Here is a 25392-nt window from a genome sequence, read left to right as displayed (position 1 = left end):
GACATATGCACTGTTTAAGCATACATTCAGAAAACAAAAGTGTTGCCACCACATCAAACTAATTAAGCTAGTTTTAAAGATGAATTTGAAATCCTGTACTTCTTGTTCTTTTGTGATAAAAACAGTTTTCATTTAAGAAAGGTGATGGATTCATAGGACATTCATAACTTTAAGGCATAGACACTAAGACACTAATGATCATAAGACACAAACATGGATAAACATAAAGCATAATTTTCGAAAAACAGAAAAATAAAGAACAAGGAGATTAAAGAACGGGTCCACCTTAGTGATGGCGGCTTGTTCTTCCTCTTGAAGGTCTTATGGAGTGCTTGAGCTCCTCAATGTCTCTTCCTTGTCTTTGTTGCTCCTCTCTCATGATTCTTTGATCTTCTCTAATTTCATGGAGGAGGATGGAATGTTCTTGGTGCTCCACCCTTAGTTGTCCCATGTTGGAACTCAATTCTCCTAGGGAGGTGTTCAGTTGCTCCCAATAGTCTTGTGGGGGAAAGTGCATCCCTTGAGATAAATCTCTCCATCTCCCATGACTCGGAGGTGGAGGCTTTTGCCTTCCCTTTCCTCTTTCTAGAGGTTTCTCCGGCCTTGGATGCCATAAATGGTTATGGAAAAACGAAAAAGCAACGCTTTTACCACACCAAACTTAAAAGGTTTGCTCGTCCTCGAGCAAATGAAGAAAGAAGAGAGTAGAAGAAGAAGAAATGGAGGAGAGGAAGATGGCTTTGTGGTTCGGTCAAAAGGGGAAGAAGTAGTGTTTAGGGTGTGTGAAAATGAATGGTGAGGTAGGTGGGGTTTTATGAAGGATGGATGTGAGTGGTGAAGAGAATGGTGGGAGTTGATAGGTATGGGGAAGAGTGGTAGAGGTGATTGGTGAATGGGTGAAGAAGAGAGAGAGTGGTGGGGTTGGTGGGGATTCTGTGGGGTCCACAGATCCTGAGGTGTTAAGGAAAAGTCATCCCTACACCAAATGGCATGCAAAATCACGTTTTGAGCCAATTCTGGCGTTAAACGCCGGGCTGGTGCCCATTTCTGGCGTTTAACGCCAGGTTCTTGCCCTTTCCTGGCGTTTAACGCCAGTCTGGTGCCCCTTTCTGGCGTTAAACGCCCAGAATGGTGCCAGACTGGGCGTTAAACGCCCACCTGCTAGCCTCACTGGCGTTTAAACGCCAGTGGGTTCTTCCTCCAGGGTGTGTTGTTTTTCTTCCTGTTTTTCATTCTGTTTTTGCTTTTTCAATTGATTTTGTGACTTCTCATGATCATCAACCTACAAAAAAAACATAAAATAACAAAGGGAAATAGATAAAATATAACATTGGGTTGCCTCCCAACAAGCGCTTCTTTAATGTCAATAGCTTGACAGAGGGCTCTCATGGAGCCTCACAGATACTCAGAGCAATGTTGGAACCTCCCAACACCAAACTTAGAGTTTGAATGTGGGGGTTCAACACCAAACTTAGAGTTTGGTTGTGGCCTCCCAACACCAAACTTAGAGTTTGACTGTGGGGGCTCTGGTTGACTCTGTTTTGAGAGAAGCTCTTCATGCTTCCTCTCCATGGTGACAGAGGGATATCCTTGAGCCTTAAACACAAAGGATTATTCATTCACTTGAATGATCAGTTCACCTCCATCAACATCAATCACAGCCTTTGCTGTGGCTAGGAAGGGTCTCCCAAGGATGATAGTTTCATCCATGCACTTCCCAGTCTCTAGGACTATGAAATTAGCAGGGATGTAATGGTCTTCAATCTTCACCAAAACATCCTCTACAAGTCCATGAGCTTGTTTTCTTGAATTGTCTGCCATCTCTAGTGAGATTCTTGCAGCTTGCACCTCAAAGATCCCTAGCTTCTCCATTACAAAGAGAGGCATGAGGTTTACACTTGACCCTAAGTCACACAGAGCCTTCTTGAAGGCCATGGTGCCTATGGTACAAGGTATGGAAAACTTCCCAGGATCTTGTCTCTTTTGAGGTAATTTCTGCCTAGACAAGTGGTGCACGAAATTGTGATCAATACTTTTCAATACACAAAACAATCCCCGGTAATGGCTCCAAAGACTTGGTGCTCAATACCATGGCATAAACACAACTTCGCACAACTAACCAGCAAGTGCACTGGGTCGTCCAAGTAATAAACCTTACGCGAGTAAGGGTCGATCCCACGGAGATTGTTGCTATGAAGCAAGCTGTGGTCACCTTGTAAATCTTAGTCAGGCAGACTCAAATGGGTATAGATGATGAATGAATAAAACACAAAGATAAAGATAGAGATACTTATGTATATCATTGGTGAGAGCTTCAGATAAGTGTATGAAGATGCCTTCCCTTCCGTCTCTCTGCTTTCCTACAGTCTTCATCCAATCCTTCTTACTCCTTTTCATGGCAAGCTCATGTAGGGTTTCACCGTTGTCAGTGGCTACCTCCCATCCTCTCAGTGAAAATACGTCCCGATGCTCTGTCACAGCATGGCTAATCATCTGTCGGTTCTCGGTCAGACCGGAATAAAATCCATTGATTCTTTTGCGTCTGTCACCAAACGCCCCGCCTGCTAGGAGTTTGAAGCACGTCACAGTCATTCAATCATTGAATCCTACTCAGAATACCACAGACAAGGTTAGACCTTCCGGATTCTCTTGAATGCCGCCATCAGTTCTTGCCTATACCACGAAGACTCTGATCTCACGGAATGGTTGGCTCGTTTGTCAGACGAGCACTCGGTTGTCAGGCGATCAACCATGCATCGTGCAATCAGGAATCCAAGAGATATTCACTAGAGCCTCGGATGCTTGTAGAACAAGAGTGGTTGTCAGTCACTTTGTTCATGGGTGAGAATGATGATGAGTGTCACGGATCATCACATTCATCAAGTTGAAGAACAAGTGATATCTTGGATAAAGAACAAGCGGAATTGAATAGAAGAACAATAGTAATTGCATTAATACTCGAGGTACAGCAGAGCTCCACACCTTAATCTATGGTGTGTAGAAACTCCACCGTTGAAAATACATAAGAACAAAGGTCTAGGCATGGCCGAATGGCCAGCCTCCCAAAGTGATCAAAAGATCTCAAGAAAAGGTTCCAAAGATCAAAAGATGTCAAATACAATAGTAAAAGGTCCTACTTATAGAAAACTAGTAGCCTAATGGTGTACAAAGACGAGTAAATGACATAAAAATCCACTTCCGGGCCCACTTGGTGTGTGCTTGGGCTGAGCAATGAAGCATTTTCGTGTAGAGACTCTCCTTGGAGTTAAACGCCAGCTTTTATGCCAGTTTGGGCGTTTAACTCCCATTTAGGTGCCAGTTCCGGCGTTTAACGCCGGGATTTCTGTAGGTGACTTTGAACGCCGGTTTGGGCCATCAAATCTTGGGCAAAGTATGGACTATCATATATTGCTGGAAAGCCCAGGATGTCTACTTTCCAACGCCGTTGAGAGCGCGCCAATTGGGCTTCTGTAGCTCCAGAAAATCTACTTCGAGTGCAGGGAGGTCAGAATCCAACAGCATCTGCAGTCCTTTTCAGTCTCTGAATCAGATTTTTGCTCAGGTCCCTCAATTTCAGCCAGAAAATACCTGAAATCACAGAAAAACACACAAACTCATAGTAAAGTCCAGAAAAGTGAATTTTAACTAAAAACTAATAAAAATATATTAAAAACTAAACTAAAATTACCAAAAACATACTAAAAACAATGCCAAAAAGTGTACAAATTATCCGCTCATCAACAAGTCATCCAGTTCTTTGGTGAGCAAAGGGGGTTCATCCTCCCAAGTCTCATTTCCAAATAACTTGTCATTTAGCTTCATGATTGCTCCAAGGTATTTAGCAACTTGCTCTTCAGTGACATACTCATCCTCTTCAGAGGAGGAATACTCATCAGAGCTCATGAAAGGCAGAAGTAAGTCCAATGGAATCTCTATGGTCTCATTTTGAGCCTCAGATTCCCATGGTTCCTCATTGGGGAACTCAGTGGAGGTCAGTGCACGCCCATTGAGGTCTTCCTCAGTGGCGTTCACTTCCTCTCCTTCCTCTCCAATTTCGGCCATGTTGATGGCCTTGCACTCTCCTTTTGGATTTTCTTCTGATTGCTTGGTAGAGTACTTGGAGGGAGTTCAGTAATTTTCTTGCTCAGCTGTCCCACTTGTGCCTCCAAATTTCTAATGGAGGACCTTGTTTCAGTCATGAAACTTTGAGTGGTTTTGATTAGATCAGAGACCATGGTTGCTAAGTCAGAGGGGTTCTGCTTAGAATTCTCTGTCTGTTGCTGAGAAGATGATGGAAAAGGCTTGCTATTGCTAAACATGTTTCTTCCACCATTATTGTTGTTGAAACCTTGTTGAGGTCTCTCTTGATTCTTCCATGAGAGACTTGGGTGATTTCTCCATGAAGAATTATAGGTGTTTCCATAGGGTTCTCCTAGGTAATTCACCTCTTCCATTGAAGGGTTCTCAAGATCATAAGCTTCTTCTTCAGATGAAGCATCCTTAGTACTGCTTAGTGCATTTTGCATTCCAGACAGACTTTGAGAAATCAAATTGACTTGTTGAGTCAATGTCTTGTTCTGAGCCAATATGGCATTCAGAGCATCAATCTCAAGAACTCCTTTCTTCTGACTTGTCCCATTGTTCACAGGATTCCTTTCAGAAGTGTACATGAATTGGTTATTTGCAACCATTTCAATTAGCTCTTGAGCTTCTGTAGGCGTCTTCTTCAGATGAAGAGATCCTCCAGCAGAGCTATCCAAAGACATCTTGGATAGTTCAGATAGACCATCATAGAAAATACCTATGATGCTCCATTCAGAAAGCATGTCAGAAGGACATTTTCTGATTAATTGTTTGTATCTTTCCCAAGCTTCATAGAGGGATTCTCCATCCTTCTGTCTGAAGGTTTGGACTTCTACTCTAAGCTTACTCAATTTTTGAGGTGGAAAGAACTTTGCCAAGAAGGCATTGACTAGCTTTTCCCATGAGTCCAGGCTTTCTTTAGGTTGTGAGTCCAACCATATTCTAGCTCTGTCTCTTACAGCAAAAGGGAATAGCATAAGTCTATAGACTTCAGGGTCTACCCCATTAGTCTTGACAGTGTCACAGATTTGCAAGAATTCAGCTAAGAACTGATGAGGATCTTCCAATGGAAGTCCATGAAACTTGCAATTCTGTTGCATTAGAGAAACTAATTGAGGCTTTAGCTCAAAGTTGTTTGCTCCAATGGCAGGGATAGAGATGCTTCTCCCATAGAAGTCGGGAGTAGGTGCAGTAAAGTCACCCAGCACCTTCCTTGCATTGTTGGCATTGTTGTTATTTTCGGCTGCCATGTGTTCTTCTTTTTTGAAGAATTCGGTCAGCTCCTCAACAGAGAGTTGTGCCTTAGCTTCTCTTAGCTTTCGCTTCAAGGTCCTTTCAGGTTCAGGGTCAGCTTCAACAAGAATGCCTTTGTCTTTGTTCCTGCTCATATGAGAGAGAAGAGAACAAGAAAATATGGAATCCTCTATGTCATAGTATAGAGATTCCTTGAGGTGTCAGAGGAAAAAGAAAAATAGAAAGAAGAAGTAGAAAATTCGAACTTATCAAAGAAGATGGAGTTCGAATCTTGCATTAAGGAATAGTGTTAGTCCATAAATAGAAGGATGTGAGAAGAAGGGAAATAATTTTCGAAAATTAAGTAAAAGATTTTGAAAACATTTTGAAAAACACTAATTGATTTTCGAAAATTAAAAGTGAAAAAGAAATCAAGTGATTTTTGAAAAAGATTTTGAAATTAGAAATCAAAAAGATTTGATTGAAAATTATTTTGAAAAGGATGTGGTTAAGAAATATGATTTGTTTTTAAAAAGATGTGATTGAGAAGATATGATTTGAAAAACATTTTAAAAAAAATTAATGACTTGCCTAACAAAAAAAGATATGATTCAAACATTAAACCTTTCTCAACAGAAAAGGCAACAAACTTGAGATGTTCAATCAAATCATTAATTATTAGTAAGTATCTTTGAAAAAGGAAAGAAATTGATTTTGAACACATTTGATTGAAAAGATTTGATTTGAAAAAGATTTGATTTTGAAAAACTTTGAAAACTTGAAAAAAATTGATTTTGAAAACAAAATCTTCCCCCTTGTGCCATCCTGGCGTTAAACGCCCAGAATGGTATCCATTCTGGCGTTTAACGCCCAAAATGCTACCTATTTGGGCGTTAAACGCCCAACTAGGTACCCTGGCTGGCGTTTAAACGCCAGTCTGTCCTTCTTCACTGGGCGTTTTGAACGCCCAGCTTTTTCTGTGTAATTCCTCTGCTGTATGTTCTGAATCTTCAATTCTCTGTATTATTGACTTGAAAAGACACAAAGTAAAAATATTTTTGGATTTTTAATAATCAAAATGCAACTAAAATCAAATAACAATGCATGCAAGACACCAAACTTAGCAGTTTGTATACTACTGACACTAACAAAATGAGAATGCATATGAAAAACAACAAAACACTCAAGTCAAGAGAATTTAAAGATCAGAGTAAGGAAATCATCAAGAACAACTTCAAGATTAATGAAGACACATGCATGAATGCGAAAAATGCAAGAAGAACAGAAACATGCAATTGACACCAAACTTAAAATGAGACACTAGATTCAAACAAGAAATATTTTTGGTTTTTATGATTTTGTAATTTTTTTGGTTTTTTCGAAAATTAAGTGGAAAAGAAAATAAAGGTATCAAAATTCTTAATGAGAATTCCAGGAATCATGCAATGTTAGTCTAAAGCTTTAGTCTAAAGGAATTAGACATAGCTAGCCAAGCTTCAGCAGGACATTGCATTCAAGAGCTAAATTGATGAGGATCAATCAGCTTTGGTGATGATAAGAACATCACCTTGAAACACTAGAATTCATTCTTAAGAACTCTGAAAAAAAATACCTAATCTAAGCAACAAGATGAACCGTCAGTTGTCCATACTCGAACAATCCCCGGCAACGGCGCCAAAAACTTGGTGCACAAAATTGTGATCACTACAACTTCGCACAACTAACCAGCAAGTGCACTGGGTCATCCAAGTAATAAACCTTACGCGAGTAAGGGTCGATCCCACGGAGATTGTTGGTATGAAGCAAGCTATGGTCACCTTGTAAATCTTAGTCAGGCAGACTCAAATGGGTATAGATGATGAATAAAACATAAAGATAAAGATAGAGATACTTATGTATATCATTGGTGAAAGCTTCAGACAAGCGTATGAAGATGCCTTCCCTTCCGTCTCTCTGCTTTCCTACTGTCTTCATCCAATCCTTTTTACTCCTTTCCATGGCAAGCTTATGCAAGGGTTTCACCGTTGTCAGTGGCTACCTCCCATCCTCTCAGTGAAAATGTTCCTATGCTCTGTCACAGCATATGACTAATCAGCTGTCGGTTCTCGGTCAGGCCGGAATAGAATCCATCGATTCTTTTGCGTCTGTCACTAACGCCCCGCCCGCTAGGAGTTTGAAGCACGTCACAGTCATTCAATCATTGAATCCTACTCAGAATACCACAGACAAGGTTAGACCTTCCGGATTCTCTTGAATGCCGCCATCAGTTCTCGCCTATACCATGAAGACTCTGATCTCACGGAATGGCTGGCTCGTTTGTCAGGCGAGCACTCGGTTGTCAGGCGATCAACCATGCATCGTGTATCAGGAATCCAAGAGATATTCACTAGAGCCTCGAATACTTGTAGAACAAGAGTGGTTGTCAGTCACTTTGTTCATCGGTGAGAATGATGATGAGTGTCACGGATCATCACATTCATCATGTTGAAGAACAAGTGATATCTTGGACAAAGAACAAGCGGAATTGAATAGAAGAACAATAGTAATTGCATTAATATTCGAGGTACAGCAGAGCTCCACACCTTAATCTATGGTGTGTAGAAACTCCACCGTTGAAAATACATAAGAACAAAAGTGATCATTGGTTTCGGCCCCAGAGAGGGAACCAGAAGAACCAAGATGAAAATACAATAGTAAAAGGTCCTATATATAGAGAGCTAGTAGCCTAGGGTGTACAAAGATGAGTAAATGACATAAAAATACACTTCCGGGCCCACTTGGTGTGTGCTTGGGCTGAGCAATGAAGCATTTTCGTGTAGAGACTCTCCTTGGAGTTAAACGCCAGCTTTTATGGCAGTTTGGGCGTTTAACTCCCGTTTAGGTGCCAGTTCCGGCGTTTAACGCTGGGATTTCTGTAGGTGACTTTGAACGCCGGTTTGGGCCATCAAATCTTGGGCAAAGTATGGACTATCATATATTGCGGGAAAGCCCAGGATGTCTACTTTCCAACGCCGTTGAGAGCGCGCCAATTGGGCTTCTGTAGCTCCAGAAAATCCACTTCGAGTGCAGGGAGGTCAGAATCCAACAGCATCTGCAGTCCTTTTCAGTCTCTGAATCAGATTTTTGCTCAGGTCCCTCAATTTCAGCCAGAAAATACCTGAAATCACAGAAAAACACACAAACTCATAGTAAAGTCCAGAAAAGTGAATTTTAACTAAAAACTAATAAAAATATACTAAGAACTCAACTAAAACTACCAAAAACATACTAAAAACAATGCCAAAAAGGGTACAAATTATCCGCTCATCACGGCTCTGTCAAGATTTCTCGTAGGATCAGCCTTAAGATCTCTCGCTTTTTACGCAACACTAAGGAAAGGAAAGAGGTTCGAATGGACCCCCAGAATGTGAACAAGCCTTCCAAGACTTCAAGATATTCATGGGGCAACCACCCATCCTAACCCGACCCCGGCAAGGAGAGGAACTGATCTTATACCTCGCCGTGGGATGCCAGGAAATAGCCTCAGCCTTAGTAAAGGAATACGAGAACGAACACCAACCCATCTACTTTATCAGTAAGGCTCTACAAGGGGCTGAACTAAACTACCAAAAGATAGAGAAATTCGCCTACGCCGTTATACTCACCTCTCGACAACTCCGACCATACTTTCAGGCCCACACCGTCAGAATACGGACCAACCAACATCTAAAAGGTATCCTACAGAAAACCGAATTAGTTGGAAGAATCCTACAATGGGCAGTTCAGTTGTCCGAATTTGACCTTAAGTATGAAGCTCGGACTGCTATCAAGTTTCAATACCTGGCCGACTTCATCACAGAATACACCGACACCCCAGGCACCCCCACTAACTGGAACCTCTACGTTGATGGCTCATCAAACAAAGTCGGGAGTGGAGCGGGTGTCATCCTAGAAAGTGACCAAGGAGCCCAACTCGAACTCTCCTTAAGGTTCGAGTTTCTTGCCTCAAACAACCAAGCCGAGTACGAGGCCCTGCTGGCTGGTCTGAAGTTGGCTAGGGAAATTGGAGCTCAAAGCTTACCATATTCAGCGAATCACAAGTAGTCACCTCACAAATAAAAAGGAGCTATCAGGCCAAGGATCCCACCATGAAGAAATACCTAGACAAGACCAAAGAATAGCTTAGAAAATTAATGGGATACGAGATCCGACTTATACCTCAGGAACAAAACGCCCGAGCTGATGCACTTTCGAAATTAGCCAGCACTAAACCAGGGGACAACAATAGAAGCCTCATCTAAGAAACACTACAAAATTCGTCGACCTCAAAAGAAGAGAAGGTCCTAAGCATATCAGGCTAGGACCAAGGGTCGATGACTCCCATAATCAGCTACCTCAAGTCCGAAACACTTTCCGCAAATAAAAAGGAGGCAAAAAGGCTAGTACGAGAAGCACAGTACTACAACATAGTGCACGACATCCTATATAGGAGAGGAATCTCCACACTCCTTCCTAAAATGCGTCCCAACTTCCACTACAAGGGAAGTCCTAGAAGAAGTTCACAGTGGCATGTGCGGCAACCACCTCGAGGCACGAGCTCATTCCAAAAAAGTACTCCGAGCTGGTTTTTAATGGCCGACCATGCAAAAGGAAGCAACAGAGTTCGTCAAAACATGCCCACGATGCCAGAAACATGCCAACTTTCAATCCGCACCACCCGAAGAGCTCATCTGCGTCACTTCACCCTGGCCATTCACAAAGTAGGGGCTCGACCTTCTCAGTTCATTCTCCCAGGGATCAGGGTAAGTCAAGTTCCTCATTGTAGGAATACACTATTTCACAAAGTGGATCAAGGTAGAGTCATTAGCTGTCACCACCACCCAAAGAAGTCAGAAGTTCCTATACAGAAACATTGTCATAAGGTTCGGGGTCCCTTGCTTCATCACCACAGATAATGGCACTCAATTCACCGACACGGGCTTCAGGAACTTGGTAGCCGATCTGAAAATTAAGCACCAGTTCACCTCTGTAGAACACCCACAAGCCAACGGACAGATGGAAGCTGCCAACAAAGTCATATTGGCCGGGCTAAAACGGAGACTACAGAACACAAAGGGAGCCTTGGCTGAAAAGCTCTCACAAGTCCTGTGGACATATCGAACAACTCCACACTCCACCACCGGGGAGTCACCCTTCCGACTTGCTTACGGAATGGAGGCAATGATTCCCGTAGAAGTAGAAGAAGGATCCCCTAGGGTGATCCTCTACAACGAAGGTACCAACTCCCAAGCACGAAGGGAAGAGCTCGACCTACTTTCAGAAGTCCGAGAAAAAGTTCGGATTAGGGAGGAGGCGCTAAAACGTCAAATGGCTTCAAGGTATAACCGAAAAGTAATCCAGCGAAGCTTCACCACCAACGACCTCATCCTAATTCAAAATGATATCGGAGCAGGGCGGTCAGGAGAAGGGAAGCTATCAGTCAACTGGAAAGGGCCATACCGAGTCACAGAAGTACTAGGAAAATGTTACTATAGGGTTGCCGACCTCCAAGGGCGGGAGCTACCGAGGTCGTGACATGCCTGTAACCTAAGAAGGAACTATAGCTAGAAAAAGATCTCAGGCCAAGGTGCACTCTTTTTCCTAAAAGGTTTTTTAATGAGGCGCCATGCCAAGATTTGAAAGCTGCCCAAACTAAAAGGGTAAGCACTCGCATGTACACATTCTTATTTATATTTCTTATCTTATTACTTGAATAAAATTTTAAAGATTTCCTAAGAAAGTTTCCTACCAAGATGTATTAATTTACGCTCATAAACGCAAAATTCATCGCCTGACCAAAAGAGGTCAGCAAGGTGAAACGATAAAGCTCAGGTTAATGCAAGAAGTTATAAAAAGTAACCCATATAAAACGACCTGACGATGCCAGACTAAAAATGAGATTACTAAAATTAAATTGAGAAGGTCCGACAGAGAAGTCGGACCAATGAAAGGATCACTAGATAGGGAACAACACCATGCAAAGGCCAAAAATAGTTGAAAAACCTAGGCTCAAGGTGTTTAGCTAAAAGGTACAAGTCTTGAAAAGAGACGCTACTTAAAAATCAAAAGCACGACCTCGAGTCGAAGCTAAGAAGTCGTCCAAATAAACTAAAAAGAAAAAGGTTCCACATGAGAACACTACCTAAAAAGTTATTTGGACCTCGACTAAGAAAGCCCAGACAGCAAATCATAAGGGCGACATAGCCAAAAAAGAAGGCTGTCGAACCAACCAAAAAAGTGTGGTTCACAAAGGCAAGGATAAAAAATCATAAGACAAACACCACCAAAAGGTCACATCCTAGGGCATAAAGAACCCACGAAAGGACCACGTCGCCAAAAAACACGAAGATTATATAAGGGTTAAAAGAACAACCTCCAAAGTACCTCATCACAAGCTAAATCAAGGAATCACTCAAGCAAATTGAAGATTAAGACATTAAAGGCTCAGAGGCTGCCTAAACGGCAACCCAAGAGTTTAAAGTGTTTTTAAAATAAAAAGTTTCTAAGAAGCAACTAGAAGAGTGTCAGGAAGACCATCGCGAAAGAGGGTTACAAAATCAGGAGTTCAAAAGGTCCACAGGCCGGACCACATTAAATACATATTAAAAGAGATTTGAAAAAGAGAATTATAAAGGATCCAAATTCGCCCCAATAGCTGCATATTTGGGAGAAGGAGGGATAATTGAGATCGGGGTGGCTCCAACAACTCCATCTGGGCCATTCAGAATCTCCACATCGGGCTCAAGCTTAGGAGGGACCACCTCGGCGGAAGGAGCTGCGGATGACTCAGTAACGGGAGCTGTAGAAACCGTAATTGTAGATACAATGGGAGGAGCCTCATCATCATCATCAGGGGCAGGCACAATTTTGCCATCCTCCACAATATTATCCATGCTAAACAAGGAGAGGTCGGCATCGGGAGCAAGAACTTGGACCTGGGCTTTCAAGTTTTCATATAGCACAGTCATACCACCCATCATATGGCCCTGAAGTTTGGCATAATCATCCTGAGCTGACTGAATCCTCTCTCTAGTCTCCAACAGCTCGCCATAGGTTCGAGTATAACTCTCCTTGGCCTTCTTGGCCATCTCCTCGGCCAGATTAGCAGCTGCCTCTACTGCAGTAGCTCAAGTCTTCTCTTTCTCCATCGAAAGCTCCAATCCAACAGCCTTGGCCTCATACTCATCCTTCAAAACCTTCATCCTATCATAATCAGCCTTGGCCTCCTCCAAAAAGGCCTTAGTAGCACGGATCAGAGACTCCCTGACAACCCAGGACAAGGCTGCACTAAGATTGGCTATCCGGACACTATTGCTTGATATAAAATCAAGATGGTAGAGGATCGACACGTCATCAAGAGGAACCTTACCATAAGGGGGAATCAGCTCTGTGGCAAAAGCCACGCCATCAAATTCCTTGTCATCCAGGTTATAAGGGCCAATAGTCCTCGGCTTCTTGGGAGGAGGACCTACTGAAGTAGGGGAACGGGTAGCACCAGAGGTCGCCACGGGCAGATCAGTAGAAACTGTCCAAACTTAAGGGGTCGGGATGACTTTCCTCGGCCCCTAAGGATCAGATTCTGACTTTTTCGGGGGTAACTGTGAAGAGCTCTCCCCTGACGTCTTCCTTGAAAAATTTTGGGCAGTCATTGCCTTCTTTGTCTTGCGGAAAACCTCCATCGAATCTGATGACGACACCATCTCTGAAAAGAAGCCAGAAAAATAGTTATACAATAGATAAGGACAAAATCACAATCAATAAAAGAAAACTTTCTATGAAAGAAGAGGTCAGACACTACCTAGCTCGGAACGAAGAAGAGCGGGATCCCCTAAAATCTTCTTAATGTTTAGGTGAGGAGGCTCCCCCTAATGCTCCTCTAAAACACCCACAAAGGCCCGCTCTACTTCATCTAAACTCTCCCAGGGATACTTAAGAACTACAGGATCTTTCTGCCACCATAAAGGAAAGGTCAGCTAATCGTTTTCGTCCAGAAAGAAGGTTCGAACATCCTCAACTGCCCGGACTTTAAAATAAAAAGTTTTAAAGTCCCGAAAAGAGTCATCAAACATGAAAAAAACTTTTCTCCCTTAGGTAGCTCGAAAGGAGATCCAAGAAGCCTTTTTCTTGCCCACCCCCGATTTGGTCAACACAATCAAGTAAAGGAAAAGAGAAAGGGAAGGACGAACACCTAGTTCTTGACACAACAAGTGGAAAATCTTCATAAAAGCCCAAGAGTTCGGATGAAGCTGCAAAGGAGCCACATTACAGTTCCACAAGAGTTCGGTCTCAAAGGCAGTAAAAGGAATGGTAATACCTAGCTGGGTAAAGAAATAGTCATAGGCATAGAAAAAAGGACGCTCTGCCCGACCTAGAGGAGAGAAACTAACTCTCTCCTCAGGGTTGGGCGACACCAGCTCATAGTTCTTTTCATCATCCCTACAACTACAGATCTTATGAAATCTCCTAAGTTTCTCACAATACTCTGGATTAGCCATAGTAACACACATTAACACTATAAAATCCAACCAATCAGCCATACCAGCAGGAACCTTTATAGACATCTCGACAATATTCTTACGAGAAGACATAAAGAAACTACACCTACAGCAAGAAAGTAAAAGGAATGTCACCATCGAACAACTCGGACAGAAACAAAAAATGAAGAATCAACTAGCAAACAGCAGGTATGGCAGCAAAAGGGCACCCCCAGAGTTCACAAAAGCAAAGAATCATTACCAAAAACCTAGAGGTGCCCTTTGGAGGCAATACAAACACAAGAAAGAAAAAAGAATCAAACAAAATCGAAAGCCCTAAAATGCTAACTCTTTTCAGCAACAAGAAAACAAAATCAAAACTTGTCAAGCAACAAAGATATGCAGTAATCACTAGAAGCCAAACGCAGAGGAAAATAGCAGTCATCGACAAAACCAAAAAAATACGAAAAGCAGAAGTACCAACCTGCGAAGAGGAGAAGAGCGGAAACGACAAGATACACAGCGAAAAGCACCAACGACCCAAAAGTGCCGCTCGAAAAACTCCAAGAACGAAGAAAGCTTGGGGCAAATCAAAGGAACGAGATCAGAGAAAGAAGCTCTCCTTCAGAAGTGTAAAAGTGAAGAAGAATGGAAGCAAGAAATTGAAAAAACCAAAAACCTCTGTATTTTCAAATTGAGGGAGGGAACGAAACGGAAAAAGGAATTAAAGCCCTATTAAAAGGCTTTAAAAGCGCTCACTTAAAACCCAAACTGATGCACTCGGGAATGACGCCAAATTTAAAACCGCCTCGCGTTTCAAAATCATTAAAGACGCGAAACTTTCTCAAGAAGAGGGCGGACCGAACGCGAACAGGAAGATGCTTGAACACGACTTCCCCAAAGGTCGAAGCTCAGAAACGAGTACAACCTCACGGAAAGGACGAAGCTCAAGCAGGAGAACTGTTCATACACGGGTCCGAGCTACAAGGCCCGAGTTGGCCTAAAGCAGATGAACCGGCGTCTTGGAAGGTTGGTCCATTACGGACCACTTTACAAAAAGTTCAGAAGATCGCAACAGAGGCCCAAGCAGGCCTAAAACAAAGGATCACGCCCACCAGAAGGCGGTTGACCAAAAGATAAAGATTTCCTCCACAAAAGATAAGATAACCAACTTATCTCAAAGGAAGATCATCAAGCATTACTATAAATATACTGGAGTACCCAGATATAACTCATACTCCAATTCTACAAAAAACCTGCCTAAAGTCCATACTCTCTTAAGCATCAAAGTCTCTTGCAGGTACCACCACCCTCCGGTGATCAAGGACCAGCAGCATCTCCTACGTCAACAAGTCAGACACGTCAGCCTAGTTCAGATCTGAAGATCTCATCCGAGATCGACCTCTCTGTTTCAGGTAACCCTCAGAACAGTTTGGTTATAGTTTTCATTATCTTTTGCAATTTGTAATGTTTTTCTTTTATACTCACCAAGTGTTTGTCAGAATGCCAATTATGAATTTTGAGTAGATTTTCACTCCTTGGCTTGGGAAATAAGTAATTAAGATACTAGAGTCATAATGTCTGACATTTAGTGGTAATTTTTTGGTTGTTAATTGCTCTTGTTTCCACTAACACTAGCGTTTTACTAAGTTAATTTGTAAGTTAGCTAGGATTTGTGGATTAAGGTCAATTATACTTGCTTGACTTACTCCTCGATCTTAGGGGTTGACGAAGTGAGATTAACTCTTCATAATTACCATAGTTGTGGTTATGACAAGGATAGGATTCCTTAACTCTCATTCCCAAGTCAATGCTCTTTTATGCATTTATCACATTTTCACTAGTTTTGATCTTGTTTTCTTTTAATTGGCATTAATTGTCTTTTGATCCATTATTAGTTCATTTATTCTTTATTTCTTTTAAATTTCTGCTCTATGCTTGAAACCCCTATTTGTTTCACAACCAAAAGTGTGACATCTAATTGCTAGTCCGAGGGAAGATGACCCGGGATTTAAATCTCCCGGTTTATATTTGGTTGGTTTATATTTGATGTTGAGAAGGTTAGAGCACAACCTCCAACACATGAATTGAACAATGAGTAATGTATAGAAGAAGTTGGTGAGCAAGGAATTGAGATTGAATAAAGCTACCAAGAGGAAGAGGTTGAAGTTAAAAAAGCTTACCAAGAGGTGGAAGTAGTTAAGGAAGATCACAAGGGAGTGGAGCTTACAAGATCATTAAAAACACCTCTCCCCAAGCCATTACCATCCAACACAACATTCAAGTGGGTAAAATTCTTATCCTTAAACTTTACTTTCATACTTGAATATGGTTTGCTTGAGACAGATGGTCAACTTAGAGCTCTTTGTGGCTTTAAGAGTAAAAGGGAGATGGTTAGTGGTTGGAGTTGCCATGCAAGGTTCAATATGGTTGCATGCTCAAAGTTGAAGTGCAAAGATTAGTGTAGAGCTAGATTGAATAGGTCTAGGCAGTTGTTTGTATACCTCAGTGAGAATTTGGATTGCTTACCACCCAAATGGAATAATGATGATCAACTTGAAGACGGGTGTAGAAACAAGATTTGGGATCCCGGCATATAAGAGGATCAACTTTGGGAGCTCAAAGCTTGTGAAGAACTTCATCAAGACTTGGTGAATTTATTTGGAAATTTTGGAGCTTATTGGAAGTCCAAGCATTGGTTGAAGTTTCAAAATGAGTTCAAGCACAAGCCATCATGACAAGGAGGCAAATGTCCAACTTAACGACTTTAACTAAAAGTGCTAGGTGGGACACCCCACCATGATAAATTCTTTTCATTTCTCTTTTCTTTATATTGGTAATAAGTTGAATTTTTATTTTAGTTAGGTTTATTTATTTTAAGTTGTGTTTAAGCTTGTTAGTTTATTATAAACAAAAAATTTGCTACTACTGCTCTCTGGTACAAAAACCAGAGAGTTGTGCTGAAACTGTGCGGGTGGGGTGCTAGGCATACAACCCACCCCACGCGTGCGCCTCGCTAACGCGTACGCGTCATTTGAAATTTTGGCCTTCCACGCGTGGGTGTAATTGACGTGCACACGTCATATCTAAATGTTGCCTCTGGTACAAAAACCAGAGAGTTGTAATGGAATTGTGCTAGTTTCATGAGTCAAGCACAAAAAGTAGTCACGCGCACGCGTGACTGACTCTCACGCATCACCTCCTCTTTTCTGCTTCTCACGCGTACGCGTGACCAATGCTCACGCGTCGCATCCTCATTCTGCTTCCACGTGTGCGCGTGGACGACGCTTATGCATTGCTTCTCTTCTCCCATTTCTTTCTTATTTCTTCTCTCCTTCTTCTTTCTTTCTACCTTTCTTATTCTTCATTCCTTTAACTTCTCATCTTTATTCTCTTTCATTCTCTTTTGCTTATTGCATTTACATCCTTTCATTCATTGCATTTTAACTTTGTGCTTGTTCTTATCTTCTTTTCTAAGTTTGCTATTTTTCCATTGGTGTTGAATTTTTCTTACTCAACTGTTGAATATTTCTTGCATTGTTTTGGTGCCTCGTGACTTGTTTTGTATTGTTGGGTGATGATACTTATAGGTCAATGCTTATCTTTGGTGACACTTGTATTCTTTGTGCATTAATATGAACTCATATTGTCTTTAATGACCCACTCTTTCCTATTTGAACTTGATGCTTCCGAGTGCTCTCTTCATGCCATTTACTTATACTTTGACTTTACTCTTGCATCAAGTGGTTGTTGATATGCCTTAGCTTTCATTGTTTTCTCACTTACATGTTGTAGCTATCATGTAGTTGAGAACCCCACTCTTATTTGGCATTAGCCCCCACCTATATTCTATTTGCTTTACTTTTGGGCTTAATCTTCCATCTTTTCTCCCCTTTTAGGCTGGTCACCAAGAAAGGAAAGAAAAAAAATTTTAAATGGGTGAACAACAAGTCCCTCTGCACAATCCTTTACAGGAGCTCATCAGTTGTAGCCACCCTAATCCACCTTGCTCATCTTTGCATGCATTGAGGACGGTGCAATCTTTAAGTATGGAGAGGTTGAGACCGACTTCCGTGAGTAACTACTTCCTTTTTCAACACCAATTCTTAATCTTCTTTGTTAGTTAGTTGTTTCATTACATGATAGATTGCATGTGTAGTTAGTTACTTGCATTTAGGTACTACTTCGTTGAAGTGATGAATTCCTTTTCAAGAAATTGTTTTAGGGCATTTCACTAATTTGAATTAAAATTTTTGTTGAACTTGCCTGAAGAAATTTAATCTGGAACATGGTTTTAGAGCTCGAACACACGAGCCTAGTGAGCTTTTTGAACCTATTTAATTGATTGCATCCTATCAACCAATATTTTGTTTTGGTGTGTGTTGTTCTCTCTAAAGTTGTGATCTTTGTCTTGCTTGATTCTATATTTTCATTGTTTGATGTATGCATGCACTTATGTGATTGAGGCCTTTGTTTTGCTAAGCTTACATACCCATATATGGCCATACCCTTTTGTCATCCTTTGCAAACCAATGTTGAGCCTATTTTACCTTATTTGTTCTCTATTTTAGCACATCACCAACACTAAGCAAAAAACAATGAATGTTCTTAATTTGAATCCTTGGTTAGCTTAGACTAGTGAGAGTGTACATGAATTAAGTGTGGGAAAATTTGGGTTTGGGAACATTTGGTTTGGGAATTGGGTATTGTATATTTTTGTGAAAATATGAAAAAGATAGTTGAGCACATATTCTTACATTCAATACCTTAATCATATGCATTGAGAAAATTAAGAAAAATAAAAAGAAAAGAAAAAGAAAAAGAAAAAAAAGGTGGTAGCAATGCATATGTATTGTACTCAAATTTGGGATGCATGAATATGTGAAAAACATAGTTAATGGGTAGTTAGGTTCGGTACTTTGATTACATGGATTGTCTTAGGTTAGGTGGGAAGTTTAGGTTAATCAAGAATTCGGATTTTAGTCCACTTAACAAAATACATTCCTACCTTGACCCTAACCCCATTACAACCCTTGAAAAGACCTCTTGACATGTGTATTCGCGCATTAAATTTTTGTTGCTTGGTAGAAGAAGAGCAAGCCTTAGAAAGCAAGATTAGTAGAGAACTGAGAGAATCGACCCTCAAACACTAGAGTGATTAGAGTGTATACACTTCCGGTGAGGGTTCGATGCTCGATTCTTTGTTCCCGGCTTTCACAAGCTTTCTTCTTGCAAGTCTAATTGTACTTTATTTTGAGATTTGAATTAGTGAAATCCAGTTCATATTTGCTCTTGGAAGATTTATTTACTTGTAACCAAGTAGGTAGAAGCATTTAGCATATAGCTGCATTCATATAGATAAGTTGTATTGCATAAGTCTTACCATTTTTTCCTTCACTCTTTTGGTTCTCCTGAGCTTAGCATGAGGATATGCTAATGTTTAAGTGTGCAGAAATTGTTCAACCACTATTTTATGGTTTATTTTGGATTGAATTGAGTGGATTTTTTCAATTATTCTCCCACTTATTCATGTAAATTGTATGTTTTTAAGTTTCCTTCCTAATTTTGTGCTATGATTGAAAACATGCTTCCTAGGTCTTTAAATTACTAATTTTCAATCATCTTTTATCACCATTCGATGTTGTGATGTGTTTGTTAAGTGGATTCAGGATCTATAGGGCAGGAATGGCTTAGAGGATGGAAAGGAAGCATGCAAAAGTGGAAGGAACACAAGAAATTGAAGTTTTAAGAAGCTGGCTGACGCCTACGCGTGGCCAGTCCAATGTTTAAACAATGCGTACACGTGGCTAACGCGTATGCGTGACGAGCGTCACGTGCTGTAATAAGTGGAATTCGGTGGGGGCGATTTCTAGGCTGCTTTTAATCCAGTTTCAGGCCAAAAAATGAAGACAAGAGGTTGCAGAGTGGAGCTGGAAGGGATGATTCGAACCATTCATTCATTTTACACACTTTAGGTTTTAGATGTAGAATTTTAGAGAGAGAGAGTCTCTCTCCTCTCTCTAGGTTTTAGGGTTTCTTTTAGTTTTATTTCTTCTCAAATTCAGATTTCCATCTTGCTTTAATTTAGTTTCTTTTCTACCTTTTATTGTTCTAGTATCTTAGTTTGTCTTCTCTTATTGATTTCTTTATTTTTATAATTTAGTTTATGAACTCTTCTTGTTAGATTTAATTCCCTTTTAATGCAATTTGAAGTATTTCATGTTTATGGTTTCTTTCTTTCATCGTTGGTTATTGATTCCTTGCAATTGTTAGTCTTAGATTTTACAATTTCTTGTTAGTTTTCTTTGTTTTTATTTTGTAAAAAATGCTTGGTTAGATTTTAAAATAGATTTTTGTGTCTTGGCTTGGATTGAGTAATTTAGAGACTCTTGAATTGTCAAAGTCTCTTGTTGATTGGTGATTGAAGATTGTTGGTTAGCTTGAACTTCACTAAATCTAGTCTCTCACTATGAGTTGACTAGGATTTGTGGACTCAAGTTGATTGTATGCACTTGACTTTCCTCCTTTGGTTAGAGGTTAACTAAGTGAAGGCAATTTACATTTACCATTACAATTGACGTTGATAATGAGGATATGACTTCTAATTCTCTTTCCTTGCTAAGAGCTTTCTTAGTTATTAGTTTATTTTCTTGCCATTTTACTTTCTTGTCTCTTAATTCAAAAACCCCAAGAAATATTTTTCCATAACCAATAGTAAGTATACTTCCCTGCAATTCCTTGAAAGACGACCCGAGATTTAAATACTTTGGTTAATTTTATTGGGTTTGCTTAAGTGACAAACAAATTTAAACATTGACCAAGGATAATTTGTTGGTTTAAAACTATACTTGCAATGTGATTTTATTAAGAAATTCTTTACCGACTTTTTTTCTCCGTCATGCATTTGTCAAAAAAAAAGGGGGGACAAAGGTTTTCCCAAAGGAAAGAAAAATAAATAAGAAATGCATGTGAGACTTGAATGAAAAAAGATGCATAAATGTGTGTAAAAAAAAGTAACGGATAGTTATAATGCATTTCAGTGATTAGGTTGATATAGGTTACGTGGGATACTTAAGCTAATCAATGATTCAATTTATTTGTCCACTTAACCATATTCATCCTACCTTAACCCTAAGCCCATTATAACCCTCTAAAGTCCTCATGATATGTGTATTCATGCATCAAATACTTGTTGATTGTTAGATGAATAACAAATCCTAGAAAGCATGATTAGATGAGATTTGAATGATTAAACCCTAAACACTGAGCGATTTGAGTGTATATACATCTGGTGAGGGGTTTGATTACTCAATTCTATGTCTCCACCTCTTATTTCATGTTTTCTTGCAAGTTGCTTCATTTTGAAATTCGAATCAATCTTTGGATTTTGATCGCATGGCATGATTTCTTTGTTTAGCCCTATATGTCCATATGCTTGCTTGGCCAATTCAATAGAAAACTATATAGTATAGATAGAAATAGATAGTATTTAGTATAGTTGTATTCATATAGATAGTTTTATTGAATAAGTTGTTTACCCTTTGATCCTTCTCTTTGTTTGTGATTAGCATGAGGACATGCTATTGTTTAAGTGTGGAAAAATCGATGAATCCATATTTCATGATAATTTTTTGCTTGAATCGGATGGATTTCATCACCTAAATCCTCTTTTATTCACTTGAATAGCATACTTTTGTGATTTCTCTCTAAATTGTGTCTAAATGTGAAAATATGCTTTTTTATGCTTGAATTAATCATTTTGTTTCACTTTTATTCCATTCGATGCCGTGATATATTTTATTGAGTGATTTCAGGTCCAATAGGCAAGAATGGCTAGGTAGAAGTGGAAAGAAGCATGCAAAATGAAAGATTTTATGAAGAAAACAAAGGAGAAGCACACACTCCAGTGTGTGTACGCACACCTTCCCGTGTGTACGTACAAGATGAATTTCAGCTAGTGTGTGTACGTACACAATCCTGTGCGTATGCACAAGTCCTGACGCCTGACTTCATTAAAAAGTCATGTGGCTCACGATTTTGGGGGCTTCTTGGCCTAAATTTTGGAGTTCCTGAAGTTGAAATAGGAGCTATATCAAAACGGCAACATGGCATATGAAAAGGAGCACCATTACACCCTATATTAGATAGTTTTAGTTAGGTTTAGGGTAGTTTTAGAAAATTCTCTCCTAAGGCTTAATTAGGTTTAAAGTAAAACTTTACATTCTCAATTTTGATCTTGGATTATAGCTTGTTCCTCTTGTCAGTGATCTTTACCTTTCTCTTTAATTACACTACATTTACTTTCACTCTCTTATAATAGAAGTTATTTTGTTAATATATCCAATTTTGATTTCTTGAGTTTTTAGTGAATGAATTTGATGTTTTATGATTTATATATGCTTGATTAAGTTGCTATTATTGATTTTGTGTATAGTTTGGTTATAATTTTCATTATCTTTGTAATTTGTTATGTTTTGCTTTTATACCCATCAAGTGTTTGTGAAAATGCCAATTATGAATTTTGAGTAGATTTTCACTCCTTGACTTGGGAAATGAGTAATTAGGATACTAGAGTCATAATGTCCGACATTTAGTGGTAATTTTTGGGTTGTTAATTGTTCTTGTTTCCACTAACGCTAACTTTTTACTATGTTAATTAGTAGGTTAGCTAGAATTTGTGGATTAAGGTCAATTATGCTTGCTTAACTCACTCCTCGATGCTAGGAGTTGACGAAGTCAGATTAACTTATCATAATTACCATAGTTGTGGATATGACAAGAATAGAATTTCTTAACTCTCATTCTCATGTCCAGGCTCTTTTATGCATTTATCACATTTTCACTAGTTTTGATCTTGTTTCCTTATAATTGGCATTAATTGTCTTTTGATCCGTTGTTAGTTCATTTATTCTCTATTTCTTTTAAATTTTTGCTCTATGCTTGAACCCCCCACTTATCATAATTACCATAGTTGTGGATATGACAAGAATAGAATTCCTTAACTCTCATTCCCATGTCCAGGCTCTTTTATGCATTTATCACATTTTCACTAGTTTTGATCGTGTTTCCTTATAATTGGCATTAATTGTCTTTTAATCCGTTGTTAGTTCATTTATTCTCTATTTCTTTTAAATTTTCGCTCTATGCTTGAAGCCCCACTTATTTCACAACCAAAAGTGTGACATCTAATTGCTAGTTCGACGGAAAATGACCCGAAATTTAAAACTTCCGGTTTATATTTGATTGGATTGTTACAATCTTTTTATCTAAACTTTGATTATGATAGTTATTTGTCTGTTTGGACTATACTCACAACACAATTCTCATTAAGGAAATTCCTAACCGATGATTTCTCTCGTTATCAATGATTATGCAGGAGACAATTTTGTGTTGTCTCTTACCGATTGATCAGGAACAGGTCAAACAATTTACTTTTAAGCATTCTTAGTTGCGGTGACGTCTGTTAGATTGATTATGCTGGAGACAATTTTATTTTATCTCATATCGAATGAATATAGAAAAAGAGCAAAGAAGAGAAAATGATACAGCCATATATGCTAGTTCAACCACGTTGTGCAATATGGTCTACATCCAGTCTTTACCACAAGTGTGATGGAATTTTCACTATCTTTCACAAAGATTACAATCACAAATTCTCTAGGATTCTACTCAATCCTATTTGGGACAAACTAAACTTCCACCCAAGACTGATTTGGCTAGGTTCACTCCCTAGACTTTTAATCACTAAGTACTCAACCAAATTAGTAAGAAAATCCTCTTAGGATTATAAATACAAAACAAAAATACATACAAAAGAGAATGAAATAATTTTATGGCTTTTTTCCATGAATACTCTTTTTGCCTTTTCTCTCAATGGCTTTTACTGATTTTTCACATATTGTCTTTTTTTGTTTATAAGAACAAAGAAAGATAAAAACTGAAGAATAAAAAATTCAATGTAAAATCATGAAGGGAAGAAGGTTAAGCTCGAAAGCTATGAAGATCCATGTAAAACCCGGTTAATTAATGGCTAATTAACCCATAAATGAGAATTTATTCTAGAAAGCCTAAAATGTGATTTTTATGGCTAAATGTGATAGAGGAGATTGAGACGAGAATTTCGGTACCAATTTTATGAAATTCGGACCAAGATTGGACCGAACGGGCCAAACCGGGCCAACCGGACCCAAAGTGGGCCCTTGGCCCAACATAACTAAACCAAAACCCTAGTTTTCAGAACTCTCTCTCCTCACAACACACTCAAACACGCTGAAATGGTGGAGAGGAAGGGAAGAACACTCTCTCAACTTCTTTCTCTCACTTGATCTTCAAACCACCATAACTTTTGATCTAGAGCTCCGATTGCCGCTCCGTTTACGGCCACGCGTTCACCACGGAGAGCTCTACAAAACTCATACAATTAATCTTGAGGTAAGCCACGTTTTGATCTTCGAAATTCCAGCCTTATTTTCGAGTTTTATGAGCAAAAATGTTGAGATTTTGGGCTCTTTGATGTTATAGGACCCAACTCTCTTGAAAGAGAAGGTTAATCTTGTCTTCTTGGACCTTGGGTGTGGTAAGATTCTCAACCCTAGTGTAATTTTGTTGTTTTATGATGTTTGGGTTTTGAGATGTTGTGTATGGGTATGATGGTTGTGGCTTAGGTTGTGTATTTGTGGATATTGGAGCTTGATTAGTGATTTTGAAAAGCTTGGAGAGGGTTTGGTGGTGAAAAATCTGTTTTTGGAGGTTTTGAGGCCTTGAGAGCTTGTGGATAAGTGGTTTGGAAGTGCTCCGATTGAGCTTGGGAAATCGGCTAAGGTATGGTTTCGGTTTTCCGTATCTAATATGTAATGTGGTAGGAAATACTTAGGCTAGAGGCCCTAAGATAGGCATTGAATTGTTGATGTTGTTGAATGGTTGAAATATATGATGTGGTCATATATATGATGATGATTATTGATGCATCGGTAATATGATGTATGAGAAATATGCATGTTGTGATATATGATTGATGATTGGTTATGGTTGAATTGTGGGTTGAACCATGTTGGTGGTGAGTATGATATTAATTGTGTACAATAATGATTTATTGGAATTGGTGTTGTTGAGAATTGGCATGAGGAATAGTATATGATATGTCAATATGTTTGAGTTTGAGCCACTTGGGTGAAGTGGGTTAAAATGATGAGATAGTGATTTTGTAAATTGTGGTAATGTGTCAATGTGTGAGTTGAGGAGGCTTGATGTTGAATTTGATATATTTTGATTGATTTCAAAGAAAAGGGATGAAATTGGTATCTTTGATTGATTTTGAAGAGTTGAAAATGGCTTGTTTTGAAAATGGCATATTGTGGTTTTATATGAAAATATGGTTTTTGAGCATACTTTGGTGGGACATAACTTGGACTACGGATCTCCGTTTTGTGCCAAATCTATTTAGAAATGAAATTGGATCCGGGAAGTCCATGCCGTTCGAAGAACGGATGAAAAACGATTTAAAATGAGGAAGTTATGCCCGTCGGAAGATTGGGGTTTAAATCTGTGGATTCTGCAGCTTTTAACTTAGAAAAATTTTTAGCAG

General features: G+C 39.5%; 1 non-coding gene across 1 annotated transcript; it reads left to right on the top strand.

Annotated features, from left to right (window-relative positions):
• Positions 1–4820: 4820 nt before the first annotated feature.
• Positions 4821–4928, top strand: LOC112799115 (small nucleolar RNA R71). The gene has a single exon (XR_003200692.1). It is a non-coding gene; the product is annotated as a small nucleolar RNA R71 (small nucleolar RNA).
• The last annotated feature ends 20464 nt before the right edge of the window (positions 4929–25392 follow it).

Source organism: Arachis hypogaea, chromosome 4 (genome assembly GCF_003086295.3).
Source record: "Arachis hypogaea cultivar Tifrunner chromosome 4, arahy.Tifrunner.gnm2.J5K5, whole genome shotgun sequence".
Lineage (NCBI taxonomy): Eukaryota > Viridiplantae > Streptophyta > Magnoliopsida > Fabales > Fabaceae > Arachis > Arachis hypogaea.
This window is presented reverse-complemented; position numbering and strand designations above follow the sequence as displayed.